The sequence below is a fragment of the Tiliqua scincoides genome, chromosome 2 (assembly GCF_035046505.1).
Source record: "Tiliqua scincoides isolate rTilSci1 chromosome 2, rTilSci1.hap2, whole genome shotgun sequence".
NCBI classification, from domain to species: domain Eukaryota; kingdom Metazoa; phylum Chordata; class Lepidosauria; order Squamata; family Scincidae; genus Tiliqua; species Tiliqua scincoides.
The window spans coordinates 224,114,924-224,129,259 of record NC_089822.1 but is presented as its reverse complement, the minus strand read 5'-3'; the positions used below and the strand labels follow the sequence as shown (position 1 = coordinate 224,129,259).

At 44.9% G+C, this 14,336-nt stretch overlaps 1 pseudogene; it reads left to right on the top strand.

Moving 5' to 3' along the window:
- Positions 1-10,905: 10,905 nt before the first annotated feature.
- LOC136642466 (5S ribosomal RNA) lies at positions 10,906-11,023 on the top strand (annotated as a pseudogene).
- The last annotated feature ends 3,313 nt before the right edge of the window (positions 11,024-14,336 follow it).

Sequence of the window (14,336 nt, the reverse complement as noted above, 5' to 3'; positions counted from 1 at the left end):
TATGCCATAGTCTTTCGAGACTGAAGGTTGCCAACCAATCAATCGATGCAGCTGTGCCAATTGGGCATGCACTGCATCCTGTGGTGGTGGGGCAGTCATGGAGGCCTCCTCAAGGTCCTGACCTTATTTGTTCCCCACCTTGAGAATGCATTGTGGCTGCATTGGTGCTGGAAAGTTGGATAGGATTGGGGCCTAAGGTGCGTTACATAGAATGAAGAAATAGATCCCTGCCCCAAGGGTTTTACAATCTATATGTATAAACAAGGAAGGGAAGGAGGGAGGGAGGGAAGGCATATGAAATTGTTTCAATTACATGTATGTAACGTGGTTACAGTGAGGGGGAAGGATTTAGGGATTGTGTCAGAGGTTTCATGGAGAAAGTGGGTTTTAGGAAAAGACTTAAACGAAACGAGGGACCAACATTCCCCAGGTGACTTGGAAAGTCAGTTCTATGTATAAGAGGCAGCAAGGGAGGAAGGGCAGAGTTGCTCTATTTAGCATTTGCTAACAGTTGCTTCAAAAAGACTGATTAGAGTTTGACTTAAACTGTTCCAATTATGTCTGGGGTGGGGGGGGGGGAGAAACCCAGTTGTAACTTGAATTTACATCCCTTGTGATTGTTAGCCTACTCTTTTCTTCTATTAAACTGGAGAGGTGATTAACTCAGATACCTAGATGTGGAAAATGCTTGAGTTGTAGATTTAAAGAACATGTTATTTTATTGGAGGAAGAGCTGTTTTCTGATTAGCCCTGGTCCTGATTCCATTCTTTCTTGTCTCTAGCTAAGTTGTTAAAATGCCTATAAAACACTTTTAATAGTCCTATACTAGAAAAGCCATTCAATGTGTCAAGATGCCCTCCATACTTTTCCTGTAACCGAAACAGGTGGAACCGGCAAGATACAGAGATGTGGCTGAATTCTACTCAAAGTAGGATTCAGAGGATAGATTTGCAGGGCGATGTTCCAGTGATAATCTGGAGGGAAAAGCTGGCTCCACTGAATGCAGCCCTGGGCCCCTCAAGCACTCCTAATCTGGCCCGCAGGGAGCCCCCAGTCTCCAATGAGTCTCTGGCCCTCCAGAGACTTGCTGGAGCCCACGCTGGCCTGACACAACTGTTCTCAGCGTGATGGCCAACAGTTCAACTTCTCACATGAGCTATGGGATGAGGGCTCTTCGACTGCTTGCTGTTTCAGTGACAGCAAAGGAAAGGCCAGCCTTACTTCGTGCAAGGCCTTTTATAGGCCTTGAGCTATTGCAAGACCTTCATTCATACAAGTTCCATCTCTAATGTATTCATTTATGTAAATTTATTCAATTATGTAAATTTATTCAATTATTATGTAAATTACATTTGAATTACGGGGGCTTTTTTTCCCAGTCCCCAACTTAGTGTCAGAGAGATGATGTGGCCCTCCTGCCAAAAAGTCTGGACACTCCTGCTCTAAACAACTGGAGTAAAGGGATCCAATCAGCAAACCTCAGGGTACACACTAATCCCTATTGCTAACCCCATACCTGCACAAAATCTGCCTGCTGCTGGCTAACAAACCTATCTCCACCCAAACAATCTGGAGTAGGCAAAATATAAAAAATAAAATATTAACTCACCACCAAGGCCAATCAAGCAGAGAGAAACAAATGCCTCCTTGGCTCCAGAGGTAACCAGTGAGTCTCAGTTTACAGCAGGGGTTGGCAACCTATGGTCCGTAGGCCTGATCCAGCCCACCACACAAAGTTATCCAATCCACTTTGTCTCCCATGCTGAGCTCTGCACAGCCACTTCTGGGAGCTCGGTAATCTGGAAAATGGGCTCTTTGCCCCAAAAGGTTTCCGTCCCTTGGTTAACAGGGCAGGTGGGCAGGTGCATTACATTCCTTTCATTTTCAGTAGTTCTTCGTGCTATTGAAATGAATGATGGTTTCTCAAAGGCAGTGGCCTATATAAAGTTGGGAGGCTTGTTCAGCTTAGCAGTTTCATTATCATATTGCTTCCTTTCTTCAGCATGTTCAGTGTCGTGATCTTGTAACCTGACCTCCTGCCTGAACCGTTTGTGGAATGCAGCCCACTGAAGTGCAACCTCCATAAAACAGCACAATTTAATTATGAAGATTCAAAGATAAAGCATGTCAGCCATCTCATTGGTGATATATTCTCCTGCTTTATTATCCCCATTGCTAAGAAATGGTATCATTTTTTTTTCAGGGATGCATTTATCTAATTCAATTTCTCTCTACTGTATCATGTTGTGCTTAAGATGCCAAGAATAGATGCTGATTTTTTTAAAGAGCAAGAACTTCTGCGCAGTGAACAAGCCACCTTTTCAGAATGGCCTCTCACACTCTGAGTGATGCTGCAATGGTCACTGATTCTCCTTGTTTGCTTTGATGCTGGTGTTGGAAAATATTATAATGTAGCTTTGTGTTGTCAGCTCAATTTCTCTGCTTCCTTTTCATTCTGTCCTCCCCATGCAGCTGCTGCCAGTTTCCTCTGTCTTGCTGTTAGGGGGTTTCCCAGGTGCTTGTCCAGGGCTGAGAACAGCGGTGGAGATGGCACATATCCTGCTGACATTGCCATGTCCCTCTGTTTAACAAAGACAGCCCTTCTGGCACCTCTAGGACACATTCTGAAGGAGAGCTTTACAGAGTCATTGGCTTTTTAAAACTAGAATAGACAGTCCACACACACACACACACACACACACACACACACACACACACACACAGAGAGAGAGAGTAAAAAATATTATAGAACACTTCACATAGTTAAAGTGCTTCAGAAATGAGTAATGAAAATTAATAGCAGTGAATCTACACTGGACTTCCAATATCCTAAGTCAGTGTTTCTCAACCTTGGGGGTCACAGCCCCCATATTTCCTCTTAAAGTAAGTGGTGACCCAGCAGTGACAGCAGGACTGCAGTGACATCAGTCCTGGGGTTTGCGCCACAGCCAATTTAGAAAAAAGGTTTTTGTTTTTTTTAATATACTTGTCTGTGGCAGCAGCTGGAGACGCTGCAAAACCTGGATTCTTGCTGCCACCAAACATGGCTAACCCCCCTTTTTTACTTAGACAGTGGTGGCGGCGCAAACCTGGGAGGAACATCACTGCCATCACCCCCCCCCCCATTTACAGGCACCACAATGACTTATAGGTTCTCTTACCTTTAAGTAAACATTGGGAAGCACTGCCCTAGGTAGTACACCCTACAAAACAGGTCAACACCATCTAGTTCCACTGCTTGCTGCACCTGTAATGATCTCTGCTTCATTAACCTATTGCACTGTGAATGGATTGTCATTAACAGCAACTGCTTAACTGATGCAAAGCCCCATGTTCAATCCCCCACGTATCCAAAGATCCCTGGAAAGATTCCAGGAGTGCTATGAAGGACCGCTACCAGAGCTACTGACAAGGCTAGATGGACCAGTGATCTGATAGCATAAAGCAGCTTTATATCTTCATTTATTTATTTATTTTCACTTAGATGTGAACTCCAGAAATCATTTTGTGTGATGTAAATCCATTATGGGAAACAAAACTGAAATCAGATTGTTTTCTTCTGTTATAAACCATTTGAGTCACAGAGGTAATGAAAAACCTGCATCCCATTAAAGAGGCTGAATCCAGCCAAGCCAGAAGTGACATTGGTGGGTCTGGTTCGTTCCAATCCCTGGAGGGATTGAAATTGGGATTACAGTTTCTGTATTTGAACAGCTGTGGTCCTACTGTGGCTCCTCGGAATGCAAGTGGAGTTGGTGGCAAGGACTTGTTCTCTCAACCGCATTTATTCCATAGGCCTCATCCCTTCTTGGAGAGCTGGAATTTCTCTCCTATCCATGCTTTTATACCCTCTAGGATAGGCTACCTTAATATGCTCTACATAAGGCTGCCCTTGAAGATTACTCTGGAGTAACAAAAGGGCTCACATGTAACTGCTTGCCTCCTGATGAATATGAATAAGCGAAAGCACATCTACCTATTTTGTTGCTGTTGTTGTCACTGTTGTTTTTTTCTTCTACAGTTATACTGGCTGCCAATTTGCTTCTGGGCCAAATGCTTCTGGGTAGTGCTTTGAGGCTGGTGCATGCCTTTAAAATCCTTCTCAGCCTGGAACCCACATACCTTTAATACCCCTGATCCTGATGCCCTACTGCTCTTGTGTTCTTTGCTTTAGGAAGGTGCAGATATACTCTTCCTTTGTGCCTTGCCTTTGATGATGTAAGAGACATAAATTTTGGAAAGTGTAGGGTTGCTGATTTTGCTGCTGCTGTTATGCTAATTTCATTGCTGAACTGGGTGTTTCTATTGGTTTGGCTTTTGTGAGCCTCCTTGGAAAGGCAGGGCAAACATACAAGTGCTCATTTGTTTTCAGAGGTTTTAAGGTGCTTCCTCTGAAAACTCAAGCTCTGTTTGAAATCTTTGTTCTGAACATTGCGGTTATTACAGAAGTCTTCTTTTTACATTGATCAGGTGAATTTCATTAGTGTGCTTTACTAGTGCTTTGACCTTTTCAGTATTCTGTCGTTTGATTGGCTTGTCACTACACTCCTCCCCCTTAGGTGAGGATGACAACACTGTTGAATAGAAAACAGCAGACAGCAAATCAAAGTGCAACATACTGAAAAGGTCATTGTGGTAAAACATACATGCAGCCATTACTCATAGGGCAGAGTGGAAATAATTACACTCCCTTTCCTTATTCACAAGTTTAAAATGTAGAGAAATTTGTAAAGGACCAGCGAATTTCAGGGGCAACAATGAAAGTATGTTGAACAATAAATGTGCCCAATGAACCAGTGAGCCCAAAGCAAAATGTGAAAGCTTCCAGGTGATTTTCTCCCATCTCCTCCATTAACAGCCTAGAGAAGAGGATGTATTTTCAGAGACAATCAGAGATTGTCATTCAAGAAAGGACTTGTGGGATGATGCTGTAAAGATTCAAATGCAGTTTGGGTGTGCTTTGATAAGGACTGACTCAGGGCACAATCCTATCCAGTTTTCCAGTGCTAGTGCAGCTGTGCCAATGGGGTTCCCTTACCTTACCTTACATTTGTTCCCTCACCTCAGGGCTGCATTGCGGCTGCACCAGTGCTGGAAAGTTGGATAGGATAGAACCCTGAGTTCCTCACCAGGCCCTAGGGCAGTGGTGGGACTGGAGGGGGGGCAGGGGGCAAATGCCCCGAGCACCATACCCAGGCAGCATTGCAGAACACTTGGAAAGCCTTCTAAGTCTTCCAACAAGACCTTGAACAGTACTTAGGGTTTCCCTGAAGTATTGTTTAAGACAGTAGGGAAGTCTCAGAAGGCTCTGTTGTGCTGGGTAAGTATGGGGGCAGCATGGTACAGAGGGGGCGGCAACACAGACCTCTGCCCCAGGGCGCATCAAGGGGCAGGTTCATTACTGCCCTAGGGAGCAACTGGCCCTCTTTCCTCCAGCATAGCAGTATTCCCAGTGACTGCCTGCTTGTGTCTCTTTTACCTCTTTTTTTTCTCTTTAGAAAATGAAACATTTGGGACAGAAACCCATTTTAATGTATGGTATATCACTGGTATCTGGATGCCACAGATACTGGAGAACACTCATCAAACTGGCACAAATTCACACATCAGTGGATTCGCTTATCCACGGAATGGATCCCCCACGGGTAGCGAGGTCACACCTGTATTTGGCTTTGTGACCTTTTTTGATGAGAAATGTTATATCAATATTTTCGATACAATGATGACAACAACAAAGGAAAAATATTTCCAGGTCAAACCATGTGACATTCATGATGTCCCAGCCCCTCTTTTCTGAGAAATGAAACACTTGATGAGGCTATCGATGATTGGCCAGAAATGCAAATGGAATGTTGACACTGTGTTTAAGAGATTATCTATTCATTTGTAAGTTCAGGAGTGAGGAACATGCATGTGTGGACCAGCTTAAGGGCCCAGTCCTATCTCCTGCCAGCCCATACATTGTTGCTGACGTAGCGTACGCTGCATGCTATAGACGGGGGGGATGGTATAATGCTATAGATGGCCCAAGAGAGATAAGTAAAAATCTTTTTTTCCCCTCTCCATAGGCTTCCTAGCCTCCAATGGGTTTTCTCGAAACTACACCTGCTCATTAGCTGGCATAAGTCAAGTCTCTAAGGAGACTCTTAAGGGAGTTCCAGGCAGGGAAGGGGGGATTGGATCTCAGCATACACAGCTGCTGTTGAGATCCTTCCCCTCCCATCCCCAACCTGCCTTGGGCCAGCTTTCCTGATCTGTCCCCACCATTGACCTACCAGTAACAATGAAGTTCAGCGAGCTGTTGTCACCTGCGTGCAGCCTTTAACTGCTGGTCCTGCCAGCCACCGCCCACTGAATGATGGAGCAGCTTTCCTGCCATCAGTCTGGGACTACCACTGACATATTGCAAGATTCATCAGTGTAAGACCCGGATTGGACTGTAAATTGCATTATTTACCTGCCTTTACACCAGCTATTTCTAATCATGCAAGGAGCATAATCTGTCCTTCCTGCATTTACCATCTATCAGATTCTTGGTGAGGAAGGATTTAAGCTAAAAGATCCTAAGACTGAACATGGAACATGGAATGGAGACATAGCTAGCAAAGAAGTTTACATACATCCATGTAGAGGCTATATCTCACTTGTGTGGGATGGAACGGCCTCAGAAACTCCAAACCAATATCTATACTTCTCATGTTTTATTTTCATCTAGCACTAGTTACCTCTATGTTTTATATTTACTACAAGCAAATATTTCTATCTTCAAGGTGACGGGATAACCTAGGTTATGCTCCCTCCCCCCAATCTGTTAAAGAAATAAAAATGGCATTTTCTGCCTTATTCAGCCTGGAACATCAGCCCTTTGAACAGTCAATCATCTGAAGTACTTCTGAAATACACACAAATCTCCAGGGTGCTGAAGGGTTGGAAAGCTACCTAGACCTGAAAACCACAGATTCTTCTCCAGCTGCAATGGATCAGACTGACATCTGCTTTCCTCCCAACTTGCTTAAATCCAAAGTCCGATCTTTCCCATCAAACATAGTCTCCAAGGTTTGGGGGTTTGCAACTGCTAAATAACAAAATGATAGTTTCTTCTCATCTCCTATTCATACCATGTTTTCCTAGGTACTAATTGACACATTTACATCTCCACTGATAAATTGTTCACAGCACAACTTGACAATCACAGTTAGATCAGCGTCATGTCAAAACCTGAAAAGTTGGCCATGTGAGGGGCGCAGGAACTGCATGTGATTTGCATGTTCCATGTAGGACTTCTTTATGTAATATCCTGAGTCAAACCACAGCAGCTCCCTACCCTTTTCTCTGCAGTCAGATATAAGGCCTGCTGCTTAAAGGAGCATCTTGCAGAGCAGATTATATGCAAAGTTGAAAGGCATCGGGGAAAGCAGTGTTCAAAAGTAGTCATTTTCCAGAGTTTTCTTTCTGTGTTGCAACTTCTCGAATTTTCAAGATGCATGGTCCATTTCACACCTTTAGAAAGGACAAAGGGGTGGTAAAGTCATCCTGTGAATATTTTAAAAAAGCACATGAGGTCCCCTTGAGAAATCCCTAAGGTGAGAATTGGATCAAATTGGTCAGAACAGTAGTGCCATTTCCATTCACTTGTGGTTAAAAGGCAGCAGTGGCTATGCATATTAATGGCAGACGCTCCTTCTGCCAATAGCTTTGGATACCTTCAAAAGCAGATTAGACCAATTCATGGAGGATAAGTCTATCAAAGGTTATTAGCGATGGTGGCTATACTCCACCTGCAGGTTCAGAGGCAGCATGTCTATGAATATCATTTGCTGGGGAGCAGCAGCAACAGTGGGCTTTTTGCCTCCATCTCCTGTTTCTGATCTTCTCAAAAACATCTGGTTGGCCACTGGGGAAACAGGACACTGGACTAGATAGACTTTTGGTCTGATCAAGCAAGGTTCTTCATCACCCTCCAGTATTACTTAGATCTGATGCCAGCAGTAAGAAGGGAATTTCCTATTTTACTGTTGCCTGACTCTAAGCAAGGTGGTGGCAAGAAATATTTTACCAGGCATATGGACCAACATCATTTGGAGTTCTGGGAGAGGGGAAGGAAGATGGATGGAGAGAGGGGGGGAGGAAGGGAGGGAGGGAGAGAGAGAGAGAGAGAGAGAGAGGCTAATCCCCATCACCTGAGCCATATTCTGTTTCTGTGGCCCCATTTGCAAGTAATTGCTGCAGTCCCTAATTAGAAAGGCTTCTTGGCGGTTATGATGGAGAGAGTGGACTGGAACACTTGGGAGGACATCAGTTGGAATGGAGCCTCCTTAAACACAGTTTGCATCAGTAACCAATTCCTTTAACTTTGGCGCTGGCTCCAACTAGTCATGAATCTCAAATGTGGCCTAAATAAACAAAATCTGCTACAGCATCAAATCAAAATAAATGCCCAGCCATTCTGAGATGGAAATCTAACTTTGCTTAAGTTGCTATGATATGGCTAATTAGTAGGACAGCAAAATGTACAGCGTTTTGTGTGTATGTGTGTGTGTGAGAGAGAAAGAGAGCAAGAGAGCAAGAGAGAGATAGTTTAGCATTATTGTAAAAGATGAGAGATTTGAGTACTCTAGTTAAAAATGTTCTTAGGCTGAAAGACTGGAAAACACATTCACTTTGGAGATCAGCTTCCAGTCTGGATAGACATTGCCATTGATCTGACAGAATAACTCAAACTGCAGTTCAGAAGTAGATGGAACACCACATCAATTGACATCTTCTCCAGTATCCCTGAGCAATGCCCCAAAAGTATAATATACAAGAAAAAAAAATACATGCATTGCTTTATTTGCTCTCAACCCTGCTTCCCTCTTCTCTTTTATTTCTAGGTATGCACTTATTAATCCACAGGGCTTGTCGCTAACCTATTTTCCCTCCTTCTACTAATAAGGGAAAGGAATTCCATGCCCTTCAAGGCCTTCAGCTCCGATTCAAGTAGGGTGTTAATAGATAAAGCCCCAAACATTTCCAAGTTAGCTATTAATAGTCTTCCACACAAGATCCTGAACCCAGGGACCTGTCTTCAGCCATCACAACTGGCCTCATGGCCTGCTGGGCTTCTCTCTAGTATCTCCACATCTGGAGGCTGTTTCTATACCTGAAACATCAAAGTCCTTCTCAACTGGGTCCCCCGGTTCATACATCCCCAGTTCCCTCTATATGTTTGAAGGCAGCTAGAAATTAGAAGGCGCTGTGAGAAAATGCTGATACACCTCTTTTTCATCCTTCCAGTGCAATGCTTGTACAACAAATTCACATTTTTCTTTTGTTGTGAGATACTTGAGCCGTTTTCACACTTGAAAGTGACACGTTTCACCAAGGAAGGGAAATACAAGTATCCCCTTCTGGCAACTTCCACTCTTCACTGCTTGTAGTAGCATGTGACGCTGCCCTCAGTAGCTGTAACTCAGCCAACTGAATCGCACCCCAGGACAAAGAGATGGCAGTTCCATTCCTCTCATTGCTACTAGAATCCATTGACCATATCAACTTTCCTCTTGCCTCCCTGTGGCACCACCTTTGACCCCTTCTGATGCTCAGAAACATATTTGCATTTCTCAGGGGCAACACTAGGAAGAAAGAAAAATTCCTATAATTTTCTGTGGCAGAAAAAATCTTCACAACCCCACAGGCCCCACAACAGCCAACATGCCGTAGTAGGCACCTAGGGTTGCTTAATAGAAAGCAAAACCAACTTCCAACTTTCCAGCTACAATGCAGCTATACCAAGATAAGGGTACAAACATTTCCTCACCTTGAAGAGGCTTCTGTGACTGTCCCGCCCCGCCCCCCACAATGGAATGAGCACCCCATTGGCACAGCTGTGTTGGCACAGGAAATTTGGATAGGATTTGGCCCTAAATGGCCGCTCACTCTCAGTCCCAGCTGCACTGGGTCATAAGACTTACTTGACATGGTTGTCGTAAAGACTACATCAAGGTAATAAATATGAAACACTTTGCACATTCAGTAGCTTGGATACAAAGTGCTTGGATACGCCAGAGAAATTTTTACCTTCTTCCTTGGGAGTGACAGATCCCCCTGCCACATCACAAACTGTTTTTCTGCCATGGTATGGGGATTTGCCACTCAAAAGGAAAGCCACAATTTCATTGGGCATGCCCAGGACTGGCCCAGTGTGCCAAATGCTGTCTAACTTTACCTGATGATGTGCCTGCCAGCCTCTTTCCCTTGTCTCTGATAGTCTAGGCCAATGATTCCCAAATGATGAACCATGGCTCCCTGGGGAGTCACAGAAACCAACTAGGGGAGCCATGGAATCCTCACAAAAACTTTCCACCCTATACAATGTCTAGGATTGTAGCCCTAATGAGAAGCCACAGCTAATGGCTCAGTTGGTCAAGGGAGCTGCTAGTCAAAAAATTTTGGGAACCACTGCTCTAACCCAACACTCTCTTTGCCTCCACACTTTCAGCCCAATCCTTTGGTGCTGTGCACTGCTGGAATGAGCATCCCAGCAGTATAAGGCACTTTCCGGTTGTCGTAAAAGGTGACATGACAGAACGCACAGCTTAGCTGCCTCCACACATAGCATGTGGCCAGCTCCATGTGGATTCTAAACACCCATCAGCACAGGCTAATATGCACAGGGAGAGGGAGGCAGGGTGGGTGCAATGGGGTGGCAACAGGAGCAGGGAGGAGGGCAGATTGGGACCAGGAAGGGGGAGGGTTTGGCAGCAGTGGCATCCACTGAATTCTAACCCCCTTCCCAGCTTCGATTCCTGGAACCAGGCCACATGGACTTGGGCCAGCTACAGAGATGCTACCCAGCAGCCTAGCATGGGCATATCACACACAGCACATAGCATCCCTGCACAGTGAGTTAGTTAGGATTGGGCTACCATAGTGACTTACCCTGGACATGCCCAATCTCGTCTGATCTCGGAAGCTAAGCAGGGTCAGGCCTGGTTAGTTCTTGGATGGGAGACCACCTGGGAATACCAGGTACTGTAGGCTTATACCATAGTCTTTTGAGACTGAAGGTTGCCAACCAATCTTTCTACTCCACTCCCCTCTTCCCTTTCCAATCCTGGAAGTGGGAAGAGGAGAAGAAAGAGTGGGAGTGATCAGTGGATGGAAGTGGCTACATTCCACTAATCATCTTCTGGAGGTGACGGCCACAATCAGCCTCATGGATGAGTCAGCAGCACCAGGCATGCCTGAGCACATCTTTGGATCCAAACCAAAGTCTGGCTCCCACCCAGAAAGTGCCACACAAATGCTCAGTGTTATCATTCTGAAATTGGATCTCAATTTGGGATAGCAGATAGTAGAAAGTGTCATTGCACTACGATAGGGCCACCGATCACCTCTTATGGCTAAAGCAGTGGCCTGAGTTGGCCTGACTTTGAGTACTGAAAAACTTAGAAGGAGCTGCTGTTTTGCATTGCCTCCAAAGTTTCTGGTCCTATGCCTAAGAACAAACTTCCACAATCTCTTTCTCATCCTGTCCTTTCGTTCTGTTGTGCCACACTGTTACTGCCTCTGACTTGCCGAACCCTCTTTCACATTCCTGGTTCTCAGAGGACAACTGCACTTCAAAATGGCTGGAGGGATTCTCTCCACAAGGGGAAAACAAGGAAAGCCACCGATGGTAACCTAATCAGCAAGCAGCTGAGCCAGGGATAAATCCCCCCAGAAAGCCTGTGTTTGTTTACTACTAATGGGCAATGGAGATGATAACCTTTTAATCCAAAACCATAATGAAATATGCATATTTGTAATGTGCAACTATAAAATGCAAATCTTGCCAACACAATGGGGAAGGACAAAGAAGGAGCCTCGGCACCAGTCCTAATTTATTCCTCGGGTTTCAGACATTTATCCAAATTGAGTTGTGTTTATGTAATATAAAGTCAAATGAATATGTAATTGTAATGTATATGTATAGCCATTTTCCTTCTCAAATATACCAACTGTTTATCATAATAGGAAGTAATGCATATTTTGCAGGATAAAAGGTTACTTATTAAAATCCCCCTCCTCCAATCTTTTGTATATATAAAAGCTCTATTTACATAGAGATTATTTTTGTATTTTCTTTTTTTTTTTTCTTTGAGATATAGGCCAACTTCAAAAGATTTTAAAGATGATCAAAGTAAAACCAAGAAGAGTTTTTTTAATCCTTTTTTTTTTTATCCCCATAGCCCATATGAAGGGATGACAGTGAGTCAAATAATCTCCATTCTCAATTACTGGGCATTTCTCTCAGTTTCCTACCATTATAATGGTCCTTAGATATGAGAATGCACTCGATTTTGTAGACCACAATGGTACTGGTGGTGTGTTCTTCCCCCCTCATTTTATTTTGTATTATGGCCTCAATATTCATGTAACCTACGAGCGATAAAGAGTATCCCAGATGCCCATAATTCATGCCAGGCAGCACAGCTCAAGTCAACTGTGACTGCCAACATCAACTGTTATTAAGCGCTTCTGAACTACGTTCTGGAAGTCTCTACATGCACCAATGGACCATAATATGAACTATGGACATTGCTTCTCCAGAACTCAGGCCACAATTCCATTCTTACCTCTGTTTGCTACCAAGATGCAAATATACTTTGCAGGTCATGTCCTTTGGGAAAATGGGATGAGCCTGCAAATCTCTATCTCATTTGATTGTGGAAGCTACCGTTTCATGTTGGTTTGACTTCTGCCTGTTTGTCCTTCAGCTGTAGGTTTACAGCAGTTATCAGTGCTTGTCTGAATTTTATTCACACACAGGCTGCCCTAGCCAATGTAACTCTCCTTCTGCTAATACAGCCATGCTAATGGGGTGTGCTTTGAATCCCGCTGGGGAGTTTTGGAACCCAGAGGCCTGCTTGAGGCAAGGGATGATTTATTCCCTTGGCTGGGACAAACCTCTGCTACTTTACTGGTGCAAGTCTGAGTGGACCTGGGTAGGCCAGGAAGGAGGATAGGATATCAGTAGCGCTGCTGCAGCTGATATTGGCTCTTCCCAGAACTGATCCACACCCTCCCCACTCCAATCTTGTTCCTCCCCCTCATCTCCCCATTAGGCCCACCCTACCTATTGCCTAGCCCTGAGCCAACTTATCAGTGCCAGGGCTCCCATGATGGCCACCATTGCACAATGCAGCTACTGTAGTCACTCACCTCTTGCAGAGGCATGGCCATTTGCGACAGCTGCAGAGCACACTGCATCACTTCAACATACATTCTAGTGGAGGTCCAGTAGAATTGAGCTGTAAGTCACAGATTGGCACATCAAAGAGGGGTGACATCACAGAGACCCCAGATCTGCCCAAAGGCAGCAGCTCATATGTATTGGCAACCTTCAGTCTTGAAAGACTATGGTAACGCGCTCTGAAAGGTGGTTCTGGCACAGTGTCTAGTGTGGCTGAAAAGGCCAATCCGGGAGTGACAATCCCTTCCACACTGGGAGCAAGTGCAGTCTGTCCCTGGTCTGTCTCCCTGGCTATGGGCCTTCCTTCTTTGCCTCTTTGCCTCTTTGCCTCAGTCTGTTGGCCAAGTGTCTCTTCAAACTGGGAAAGGCCAAGCTGCACAGCCTGCCTCCAAGCCGACCGCTCAGAGGCCAGGGTTTCCCACCTGTTGATGTCCATCCCTAAGGCCTTCAGATCCCTCTTGCAGATGTCCTTGTATCGCAGCTGTGGTCTACCTGTAGGGCGCTTCCCTTGCACGAGTTCTCCATAGAGGAGATCCTTTGGGATTCAGCCATCATCCATTCTCATGACATGACCGAGCCAACACAGGCGTCTCTGTTTCAGCAGTGCATACATGTTAGGGATTCCAGCACGTTCCAGGACTGTGTTGTTTGGAACTTTGTCCTGCCAGGTGATGCCGAGAATGCGTCGGAGGCAGCAAATGTGGAATGCGTTCAGTTTCCTCTCCTGTTGTGAGCGAAGAGTCCATGACTCGCTGCAGTACAGAAGTGTACTCAGGACGCAAGCTCTGTAGACCTGGATCTTGGTATGTTCCGTCAGCTTCTTGTTGGACCAGACTCTCTTTGTGAGTCTGGAAAACGTGGTAGCTGCTTTACCGATGTGTTTGTTTAGCTCAGTATCGAGAGAAAGAGTGTCGGAGATCGTTGAGCCAAGGTACACAAAGTCACGGACAACCTCCAGTTTGGTACACAAAGTCATGGACACATGACTGGACTGTGACATGATGACTGTGGACACAAGGTACACAAAGTCATGGACAACCTCCAGCAGCTCATATTCCAATACATATTGGGTTATTTTGGTCAGTCAGTATGCACTGTACCTGGTGCAACAAGCCCCTT